The sequence below is a fragment of the Pinus tabuliformis genome, chromosome 2_2 (genome assembly GCF_031772625.1).
Source record: "Pinus tabuliformis cultivar Carrire ecotype Pingquan chromosome 2_2, CPIR1, whole genome shotgun sequence".
In the NCBI taxonomy this organism is placed as follows: domain Eukaryota; kingdom Viridiplantae; phylum Streptophyta; class Pinopsida; order Pinales; family Pinaceae; genus Pinus; species Pinus tabuliformis.
In genome coordinates, this window is record NC_142300.1 from 773,515,126 (window position 1) to 773,527,934 (window position 12,809).

The window sequence follows — 12,809 nt, forward strand, 5'->3', positions numbered from 1 at the left end:
CGTTATTGGAGCTTTGTTGTCCGAAGAGACAAGGAAGAGGTCAAATTCCGAAACCTCTACATCAGAAGCAATGATGGCTAGAGGTTGTTCTACAGAAAGACGCTCCAGTAAGCATAGCGACTCACGTTCAAAATCGAAAGGGAAGAAGAGTAAGGTAAAGTGTTGGTTTTGTGGAAAATCGGGACATTTGAAAAAGGACTCTTGGCAGAGACAGCAAGCATCCAAAGAAGACTCTTCAATAGCGAAGCAAGAAGCAAACACGACAAATACAGGTTCGGCATCCAAGACAGGTATGAGTGATGAAGTGTTATCAATTGATTTGTCTAGTCATGATCAACATTGGCTGTTAGATTCTGGTGCATCAAATCACATGTGTATTCATAGGGAATGGTTTAAAACTTATAAACCAATCAATGATGGAGTAGTTTACAGGGGAAATGATGTCACGTGTAACATTGTGGGTATTGGAACTGTTCAGCTTAAAATGTTTGATGGGACAAATAAAATTTTAACTGATGTAAGACATGTACCTGAACGAATGAAAAACCTCATTTCATTAGGAGTACTAGACACAAATGGATATAAAACCTTTATTCAAGCTGGAGTAATGAAAATTTATAAAGGAATTTTACTAGTAATGAAAGCAAACAAGGTTGGAAATTTTTTTCATTTAGAAGGAAGAACAGAGTCAGATTATGTTTCTATAGTGTCTGAAAATGACAGTAATTCTATTCGTTTATGGCATCAAAGGTTGGGCCATATGAGCGAAAGAGGATTAAAGATTTTATCTGATCGCAAGTTACTTCCTAGTCGAAAGTTTGTTAAGTTAGATTTCTGCAAACATTGTCTGTTTGGGAAACAAGGCAAGCAGAAGTTTCAAATTGGAAAACATACTAGTAAGGGAATCCTTGATTATATCCATTCTGATGTTTGAGGTCCATCTCCTGTAACCTCATATGGAGGTTCATCATATTTTGTATATTTTATTGATGATCTCTCTAGAAAAGTGTGGGTCTACATGTTAAAGAAGAAGACTGATGTGTTTATAGTTTTCAAATAGTTTAGAGCATTAGTTGAAAACATCACTGGAAGAACTATTAAATTTTTAAGAACTGACAATGGTGGTGAGTTTAATTCAAAGGAATTTGATAATTATTGCAAGGAAACTCGGATCGAAAGACATAAAACCACTGTATATACGCCTCAACAAAATGGAGTTGCTGAACCATGAATAGGACTCTTTTAGAGAGAGCAAGAAGTATGCTGAGTAATGCCAATTTGCAGAAGGAATTGTGGACAGAAGCGATTGCTACAGCTTGCTATTTGATAAATCGATCACCATCAATTGCAATAGGATGCAAAATTCCTCAAGAGGTATGGAAAGGTCATCCTTGTGATTATTCTAAACTGAAAGTTTTTGGTTGTGATGCATATGCTCTAGTTCCAAAACATCAGCATTCTAAATTAGATCCTAAATCAAAAAGGTATATCTTTGTTGGATATGGTGATGGGACTAAGGGATACAGATTGTGGGATCCTACTACTCACAAGATCATCATTAACAGAGATGTTAAATTTAATGAATCCTCACTTGAAAGTTCAGATGTAGATGATAAAGTGAAATAGGATAATGTATCTAAGCTTCAACACATTCAATTTGAAACCAGTCCAAATATTGATGATGATCAAGATGAACATGGTTCAGATGTAAGTCATGAACAAGTTTCAGATGTAGGTCATGAACAAGTTTCAGATGTAGATCATGAACATGATTCAGATGCTAATCATGAAGAAGTTCCTACAGATAATAATCAGCAAATTGTGGAAGTAACAGAAACATCTTTAAGGAGGTCCACCAGAATTAAACGTCCTCCTAGAAGGTATGATGATTATGTTACTTTAGTTGCTTTAACCACTAACGATGATGAACCTTTGTGTTATCAGGAAGCTGTAGAAGGTTCTAAAAGTGAAAAGTGGAAAGAAGCTATGAAGGACGAGATGATGGCATTACAGAAGAATGAGACATGGGATCTCGTAGAACTTCCTAAAGACAGAAAAACTGTGGGATGTAAATGGGTGTACAAATTGAAAAGGGGTTTTAATGGTTCAAAGGATAGGTAGAAAGCAAGGCTGGTCGCGAAAGGTTTTTCTTAGAGAGCAGGCATTGATTTTCATGAGATATTTTCACGAGTTGTAAAAATTGTTTCAATTCGAATTGTATTATCATTAGTTGCTTTTCTTGATTTAGAATTACAGAAACTAGATGTTAACACTGCATTTTTACATGGAGATTTAGATGAGGAAATTTACATGGAACAACCGGAAGGGTTTTCTCAAGATCGCAACAAGAAATTTGTCTACAGGCTTAAGAAATCATTGTATGGTCTGAAGCAGTCACCTCGACAATGGTACAAGAAATTTGATTCTTTCAAGTTGAGTCAAAATTATATAAGAAGTGAATATGATCATTGTGTTTAATTTAAGAAATTAAGTAATGGCATGTTCATTATCTTAGTGTTGTATGTTGATGATATTCTTTTAGCAAGCAAAAGCATAACAGAGATCAACAGGTTAAAGGCTCAGATGGCTAGGACATTTGATATGAAAGATCTAGGAGCAGCAAGACAAATTTTGGGCATGGAGATTTTCAAAGACAGGAGCAATGGTAAGTTGTGGCTATCACAACAGAAGTATATTGAGAAAATACACTTGAGGTTTGGTATGAACAATGTGAAGCCTGTTTCAGTCCCTTTAACTTCCCATTTTAATCTTTCTTCAAGTTTATGTCCTAGTACAAATGAAGAAAAGGAATATATGTCTCGAATTCCATATGACAATGTAGTAGGTTGTTTAATGTATGCGATGGTTTGTACTCGACCAGATATTTCACATGCGGTTGGGGTTGTCCGCAGGTATATGGAAAATCCAGGAAAAGAACACTGGTCAGCAGTGAAATGGGTGCTTCAGTATTTTAGAGGCACAAGTGATTATTGTATCACTTATAACAGAAGTAGTGAATTTGTTTGCGGTTATGCTGATTCCGATTTTGCAGGTGATTTGGATAAGAGAAGGTCAACTTCAGGGTATGTCTTTACTCTTGTAGGTGGAGCTATTAGCTGGATGTCAAAGCTATAGAATATTGTTGCTTTATCCACTACTAAAGCAGAATACATAGCTACTTCACATGCTTGCAAAGAAGCGGTTTGGTTGAAAGGTTTGATTGGTGAGTTTGGTAGGTTACAGGACAACATCAAGTTATTTTTTTATAGTGAAAGTGCAATTCGTTTGGCTAAGAATCCAGCCTATCATAGTAAATCAAAGCATATACCTATCAAGTACCATTTTGTAAGACAGGTTATCACTGAAAGGGGTGTTTCTCTTGAAAAGGTGCATACGAAGGAAAACTATGCACACATGTTCAGGAAACCAGTTTTGTTAGGGAAGCTACGTTGGTGTCTGGCTTCTCTTGGCTTGTAGAAAATATAAAAATAATAAATGAACAGGGATCAGGCTAATTGTTGTCAAGGTGGAGATTGTTGAGATTTTCTGTTTTATTAAATTTGGGAAAAATCTCATGTATGTGACAACAATTGGATTAGTTGCTATATTAGCTCCAGTATTTTTTGAGGAGGAGTTAATTCATCCTATATTTGTTGTGAGAGAATTTATGATTCAGTTTTATGCTCCAACTATATAGAAATCTAATCCCGTAGAGGATTGAGTGTGTGTAGAGAAAGTAGAGAAAATAGGGAGAGCTGAGAGTATGTGTGAAGAATTAGATTTGTTGTAATCTCCTTTGAATAATAAGATTGCCGATGCCTCTGTTCTGGTGGACGTAGCCCAGATTGGTTGGGTGAACCACGTGAAATCTGTGTTTTGTGGTTTTGTGATTTTTAATGTGCTGTGTATGTGTTGTTTAGTTTATTTCCACTCCGCATTGTTTAGTCTAACATGAGATACCACTTATGTTCACAACTTCCAAGTTCAAAATTCTTATTATGTTCATTGTTCTCCTCTATCCTGCTTGCCTCACTAGCTGCAGCCTGCAACTACAAGTTATTGAACTTGATGTGAATTCTTATGGGGAGAAGGGGCTTAGGTATTAGGCATAAGACCCATGCTACAAAATATGGATCTTGGAAGGCTACAGAACTTAGAGGTTGGAACTCAACAGACCACTCGCACACTTTGAGAAGATTTATCTTCTTAGTGGCTCTTAATCTTCTTACCGGTAGATTTCGCGAGAGGTAGGTGGTTTCTACGAAGGTGAATAAAAAAAGAAAGGGTTACCACAACATGAAGTATATATATGTCAAAATAGAACTCATCTGATTCCCCATAGAGGTGGGTGCTTGATTCTTTAGTGCTTTTGTATTTTGAGGTATATAATGCAATATTGAAATAGTTTGTAAGTTAGGTCACCAACAGAATCGATACTACCTAGAACTTGCCACAAATATATTGTGCCTCCGTCGAATATATTTATTGTGATCACTTTCATACTATTAACGAGATTTGATGAAATGTAATTTTAATATATAAACAAATTTTGTATTTCACATATTTGTAATTAAGTTATGGGATCTCACCAAAATACTCTTCCTTCCACCATTCTTTGAACTTCTTGAACTTCTTGTGGTTGTTCTTTCTTTAATTTTACTCTGTTATTCACATGGATTCACTGAGAGTCAACTCTCAACTAGATTCTTTATGGACCTCCGGGGTCTTGGTTCCTTTTCTCCCCCTTGTTCTCATCATCCCAGTTTCCACTCCTTAAAGGCCTAATTTGATTACCAATCCACTCCATCACATAGTATTTAGCACATATCTCACCACTGCCATCTTGTCTCCACCAACTATCGTTTCCCCACGGCTACTTCTTTTTCAAATCTTTGCAATCAAAGGCATATGCTCTCAATTCCTTTCTCCTATCAAAGCTACTAATATCATCGATTCCAGCATCTGAAGGGAACTATTTGCACCAATCCTCACCCTCTGTCAGAATCTATTTTCCCTTCATCTGTAACCCAAATACCTCATCCCACTACTCACAACCTCATGCACAAGACCATTATCACTAAAATACTCAATTTTACTAGAGGAACAAGCTTGATGCTACAAATGTAATGCTAGAGTGAAGTCGACCTCAGATACACAAGCGAAGTCTATCTTTAATGTTTACTATATTCCTATCATAAAGCTTCCCAATTCTTCCCTCCCCATAGTCAAGATTATTTGTTTTAGTATTTGCATTATCTCTGTTCATCTTTCCAACATCTTGGTGTTTATAAAGATCATAGCATATCTTAAAATCCTCGCTTATGTTAAGGTATTGGCTCTTCCACAGATCCTCACATCTACGTTGAGACTCGTCTCCCCCCAAGGTCCTCACTAAACAACTCAGGCCCATAGTCAACATCACACTTAAGTTTGGCTAGCCCAAAATTAGCTAGTTCGGCATTGAAACGGGCTTCGAGAAGAACATTGTTGGGCTTTAGATCACCATGAATAATGGTTGGATCACACTTAAGTTGCAGAAAGGCCAGTGCTTGGGAAATTCCCAAAATTATCTTAAACCTGTTTTCCCAATCCAACTTCTAAGGTGAACCATTCAAAAACAGAGCCTCGTGCAAGATTTTGTTCTGCATATGGTCATACACTAGGAGTCTCCTCTTCCTATCAGCACAGTACCCCAACAACCCCCCAATGATCGACAATTCATTCTGAAATTCACTTTCGCCTTACGGAGAACTGATATCATACCTCTTTACTACAATTTCCTTGCCATTCCTGAGAACCCCTATGTAAACTACATTGAATCCTCCCTTCCCAAGCCTATCATTAGAGTTGAACGAGTGAGTAGAAGCTTCGAGCTCATGGTATTTAAATCTTTGAATCCTGACAACGGTGAGATCATAAGAGGTGGTTTTATTGCCTTTCAGGTGATTGTACCTGAGGATCAACAACAACACCACTAGCCTCTGATATACAGATTAGAGCATGAACCACCTAACCTAAGACTTGAAGTGCTCTGATATACAAATCGGATCAGAGGATGAACAAATATGAATGATTCAATAAACAAATCAAAGTCAACGGGTGAAATTGAAAGAAATGGCGAAGCCATAACTGTCAAGGTCAATGTAACTGCCAACCATATTTATGGATTTCTTGTGTTTCTTGTGCTATGAGAACTTCCAGAACATACAAGTGACATGAACCGAGGATTATACTATACTAGTCAAAGATAGAAAAAGCTTTAAGTTGCTCCACCGTCACTCGCTAGAGAAGATGATATAAACATTGGTGACCATATCACAATCTAACTCGATCTATAAAGTTCCAAGCTTTTCCATCAAACTTGGGGTGTTTCAAATCATTTTCTGTTACTTGTTAGAAAGCTCTCAGAGGATTGTTAATAACTTGCAACACCATGCCAAAAGTGCATCCTCCTGTTGTTAGAAATTGTAATTTTTAATAAATGCATCAACAAAATCCAACTGTATTCAACATTTTAATATAGATATATATAATATGACTTTGATCGAAATGAAAGTTGAAATATGCCACTTATAGGTTAACAAAAAAAACCCTATTATAATGATAGAAATGAAAATATCAAAAAAATATACTATAATAATTAAAAAAAATCTTAACCCTATTAAAAAGATTAAAGCTCCACTTCCTTTTGATGCTTCTTAGTGCTTAATAAAAGTAAGATTGAGATAGAATTTAAGATAATGAAAGAATTTCAATTTAGAACACGAATATGGTAAGAATTGGCATTCAACCAAGAACAAAAGTAGACATTAAACCTTATTTGTAGAGCTTTTCACATCATGAAATGATTTCATTCTGGTATTATGGGTCTATGAATGAAATGTGTAAGGCAATTTAAGATAAAGCAGTAAGTTGGCTTGAGCATAAGTATCGGGGTCACTCCATATACCCCAACTATATACGTATGCATTAACGGCTTCCAATGACTGAAATTATTTTCCTAAATGGTACATAATAAATATCATTATCTTTGACTTTTTCAGGGAAAAAAAGTTCGATAGTATTATATATAATGGCAAATATTACATCATTTGTCGAGAAAATAGGTTCATTCAATATACAGAAACAAATTTTGCAGATTAGCTGGAACCAAAAGATGATCCCCAATATGGCTTAATAGTCATTATCTTTGGCTTTTTAGACATTACACATTTGACTTCTCTGCATAGACATTGAATTTGCAATATGTTTATTGAAAATTTTGAAATCTAGCCATGCCAACTCGCCATTTTGTTTCACTGTCCAGGTACAAAGCATTAACCTTTCTGCTTAGCCATGGCTTATCTCATCAACATGGTATAATTATCAAAGGAATGATGTCAGTGAGAATGGGTCTAAGTGTTGGGGAAATTTAGGTACCATCGAAATTTTGGTGGAATCCATAACTTTCCTTACAAAGAACCATGTTCCATAAATCCACATGTCCATATCAAAGGAGATATTTAGGTGTTAGTTTTACTGTTTTATGTTTATAATTTTTTTTTTGAGTAAAAATGTCTATTTTTAATATATAAATTGATTGTTTTAAAAAATTATATTTTGAATATATAAATTGATTATTTTAAAAGAAATGTTCCACACTTTTTTTTTTCAATATTTGGCAGAAATTTACGCTTAATATTTATAGGTTATCCTTATATTTTTTGTTGGCATTCCAAAACAATTCAAAAATAGCTAAATTGTATGTTTTTATTTCAGTCACAAAGTGTTGCTGCAAATTTTTTTTTTCAACCTACTTTGTGAGCAAATCACAATAAGTGCTCAAGGAGGAGTAAGTCAATTCATATATAAAATTCATTTATTTTTATTATGTGAGCAAAAATTTATATTTATATGTCTTTAATACAATTTAAACCAAATAAAAACTTATTTTTTTTTTATCAAAAAATGAATGAGAGAGAAACAATAACTCAACTAAAAATTTGAATATGTTCACTTCTCACACCATGAAAGAGTGTTGTTGAAATAACTATTATTAATTGCAAGACTAAGACATATTTATTTGCTAAACAATTAGATGAGTGAAATAGATAGAAGAAATAGACAATTTATTGTAAATATTGAAAAACTTTTACCTAGACTTGAGAAATTATTAAATATTATAAAAAATTAATATGTATATGTTAAATGTTATAAACAATAAATAGGTATATTCCCTTCTTAATATCCTTTCTTGAAATGAGGGCAAGGTTAATTTTCAAATATGTTATTAATTGATATTTTCAAATGCATATATACTAATTTATTTATTTTTATTATATATGCATTATATATCAAAAACTCTCTTCAAAAAAGGGGAATCAACTTTCTATAATAAAAAAACTTTGGATGGTGTAGTACATCTCAACTTTCATTTCATGATAAAGAAAATCATGATTTTTATCTAAATAATGATTTAGATGTCTTAGGGCATAATGAAGAATTTGATATCTTGGGGCATAATGAAGAATGTGATGAATAATTTTGACGAAGGAAAACCTAGCACCCAAAAAAAAAAAGAAAATGAAAGTAAGAAGAGAATTATTGATGAGTGGGAAACTAAGTATAAGTCATTGAGAGAGGCAATGCATAAAGGAAAAACATGTATCAAATGCATATATTGTGAAATGCATAAGGAAATGTGACCATGGGGAACTAATACTTGTTTCTCTACATTGCAACATGATTCTATAGTTGTTCATGCTAGTTCAAGCATCCATAAACTCTTAGAGGAAAAGTTGACATGTGGAAATGAGATGAAAGAAAATACTGTTACAAAACACATTGCATGCACTGACAATGTGAACAAAGAAAGAGTCATCACTACTATAAAATTAGTGTATTGTATGGTGCAAGAGGATCTACCACTCTCAAAATATGAATCTCTTTGCTTATTTACAATGCGTTTACACACACAAAATATGCCAAAGAATAAATATGATACATCATATACAAATCACGTGGTTGTGAAAGAATTCCTTTTTGCTATATTGCAATATCTTGAAGAGATACAAATTTTAAAATACTAGAAAGCCCTTTTGAAAATATAGTTCGTACCATAGAAAAGCATCTTGTGGTTTATGCCATGTTTTAAAATTCAAAATTATTGGCGCATCCAATTTCACAGTTTTTAAAGTTCATAAATGTTTGTGATTGAAGAGGGAAAATAACTTTTGATGTAATCAAATATTTAATGGAATCAAGGGGCCTTTCAAAAGAAAGATTGATAGGAGTTTCCATAGATGGTGCTTCTTCAATGGTTGGTAATGAAAATGGTTTTATTTCATTCTTGAAGAAAGATGTACCTAATCTTGCAGTTGTTCATTAAATTTCTCATCATGGAGCTTTAGCCACATCAGATGCTTCGAAAATAATACCTCAATTATTGTTTGTTGAGAAATTGGCAAATAAGATACATTCTTGAGTGTACAATTCTACGAAAAGAAAGAGTTAACTTGTTACTCTACAAGAACTTATACAACTTGAAACTCTCGAGGCTATTCAAATCCATGGAGTTAGATTGCTTTCAATGGGAGAAGTCATTGAAAGACTTGTTGTACTTTTACCTCCCATATTAATGTTGTGGAAAACTTAAAGAAAAGACTTATGGTATCATAAGGGAAGGATATTTTCAGTGCAATTCTGTTTAAATATGCTTGCACATATAATATGTGAATTAAACAAGTTGAACAAGCAATTCGAGGAAGAGTAGATTGATGTCAGATCTTTAGGGAAATCCATAGATGTTACTATAAATACTTTGAAAAGGTGTTCTTTTAGAAGTGACACATTTGCAGAAGCGAGATGTTATTTATCTAAATTTATAGATGCCTCTAAATTTGGCTTTTTAGGAATTTTTTATAAGGATGGGCTTGTTCACAGGTATGAATTAGAACTTGCAGCAATTCCACATGCATATGATGATTGTGTTGATATACAAAAACAATCACAGTAACCTTGTATTGAAGGTTTAGTAGAAAGTTACAAACAACTTGCAAAAGATTACGTTCAAGCTCTTGTAGAGAGTTTGAAAGGAAGATTCCATAATCTTTCATTTTTAAACTCAACAAATTTGTTTAGACCTTTCCATTATTTAGAGGATGTTGATGGCAAATAATGAAGTTCAAAGCGTTGGCTTGAAAAAAAATTTCAACACATACAAGATCCTTATTATGAAAGTGAATAAAACAAAACAACATTTTATTTTGAGGCTTCTTTGAAGAAGTTGCATCCATTTGTTGACACTCTTCGTGTTAAATATGAGGGGTCATCCAGGAAATATGCATGCAGGGTTTTTTATGTTACACGGTTACATACAAATTTTCCTAACATGACAAAGTTATGGGAGGCAACACTTACTGTTCCGACAAGTAAAATTACTTGTGAGAGAGGATTCTCAAGACAAAACATAATAAACGATGTCTGAAGAACAAAGCTATCATTATTTGGATTGTATGCCTTGATGCGAGTGTCCCTAACTAGGCTTCATTCATCGATGGGGGAATGGGATAGGGTACATGGCATCCGGAATGATGCTAAAGAAAGAATAATCTTAAATATTCATTAGAGGAAATTTTAGCCTAAAAGTGCCCATGAAACTTTGACATAATTTCCATGGCATAATATGTTAATGAATAAATATCGTTTAAATTTAAAAGGAGTTACATATAAATATTTTGGAGGGAAAATAATAAAAAGTAACTTTTTTAATTGTACTTTTGGCTCATATCCTTATAGGTTTACTCAAAATTCAAGTGTAGATACTCATTGGATGCACAATTAAATTTCACATCCAATGTGTATGCGTTATGCATACTTTTGAGAAGACATACATTGATAAAAAATGAAGATACATTAAAAAATATGTTAAAAATGAAGATACATTAAAAATCGTGTTCAACATGCTTTTTAAATGCATCTTCATTTTTTATCAATGTAGGTCTTCTCAAAAGTGTGCATAATGGGTAGTAGTTGGATGTGGAACTTATTTATGCATCCAACAAGTGTCTAAGCTTGAAATTTGAGTAAACCTATAAAGAGAAAAGCTATAAATTCAATTTAAAAAAGTATTTTTCTTATTTTCCCTACAAAATTCATAAGCCTTATTTTATTTTTTTAACTATTATTTTATTATTTTTCCTGTGGAGACCACTTTTAGGCTAAAATTTCTTCTAATGTAAATTTTTTCCATTTATGTTTATGTTTTAATGGTGTTGTGTTTTGACAATTACCTCTTTTGGTGAAACTATCAAAAAATTTAGCTTGTGTACATGTTGATATTGAATGTACTTTCTGAACATTTGCATAGTTCATTTACATTATGTTTTTGGTTTGAAACTTATTTCGCAACTATTGTTCTTGTAATGGGATAGACATCCAAGTGACTTAAATGGAAAACATGGTATGTGTGTTTCAATTTATGTTAAGTAAATTTCTTTCGTCTAATTTTAGTTGCAACAACATTTACATTCACTATTTTCATGTGAATATATATATATATATATATATATATATATATATATATATCCTTTTCACTTTATAATATTAATTTTTGTTATTTCTTAGAAATAAAAAAATTACAGATATGCATATACATATTTTCTAGATATTTTCCCGCTATTTCCTTCTTAAAAAAAATGTTGAACATTTGAACAACATGGAAAAATCATAGAAAAGATTCATCAACAAGTCTCAAATGAAAGTGTAGCCATGGGACTTGAGTGGATTGGTACAACAAAGAATGAAAATTTTTCAACAATTATAAATACAATTTGCATAAATTAGATCGTGTACAAATAAATATTAAAAGTCATGTGATGGGCAGTTTAAAAGTAAAACAATCATAAAAAAAATCTGTGATGGGTAGGGGCACCCATCAAATTTAACTTCGCATTTTACACAACAAGTCAACTCATCGCTCGAATAGAGGAAGCCGACATCGTTTGGAAGGGAGTAGTCTATACGTCTGAATTCCTGGACATCGTTGTGAAATTTCATGTATGGTTGTACATACCATGACAAAGGTTTCCACCATCTCCATTTGACTTCGGCTGAGGGAATTCCGACCATCCAAGTGCGTCGCCTCTGCCACCAAGAGACCATTAGACTTCCATTGTATATGATATCATGTATTTAATGTACCATACTCTCATTTGAATTTAGAAACCCACCCAAACACAAGCTTGAATTTCCACCATTCTATTCTACATTGGTTTCAAAATTTGAAATTATCGCCTACCCTCACTCTCAATCTCGCATGTGGCATTGCCACATGCCCTTGGGATTTATACAAAAATCAACTCATTCAAGACCACAATGGATGTTGCAAGGGCAACTTCGAACATGAATATGTTGGAGTTGATTTGCCAACATTTGTTGGAAAGCGAGGATGAAATAGATATTGATAATAGAACCAACAATGTTTATATTAATATTGTGAATAGTGATGATATCCAATCCAATGTCGCTGCCACCTGGGGCTCATGGCCTCATAAAAGTGGAAGATCAATATCAAAAGACAAATAGAAGAAAATTACAAAAGAAAACTATTTTTCTTGTTATTTTTTATCCACAGTTACAAAAAGTAAAAGGGAGTTCTCTTCTTGTTATTATTCTTTTATCCGTAGTTACAAGAAGTACGAAGGATGTAGGGGTAAATGAGAAGTTGAAGGAGGAAGAGAAAGAAGAGTTGAGGCATATGAGGGCTAGGTTGTACACAGGAGTCAAGTAGCGCCCGTGGAGGAAGTTTGTTGTAGAAATTAGAGACCCTA

The 12,809-nt window shown here is 33.5% G+C and overlaps 1 pseudogene; it reads right to left on the minus strand.

Moving 5' to 3' along the window:
• Positions 1 to 4,575: 4,575 nt before the first annotated feature.
• LOC149194977 (putative receptor-like protein kinase At1g80870) overlaps positions 4,576 to 12,809 on the minus strand; it is a 73,002-nt pseudogene continuing 64,768 nt past the window's right edge.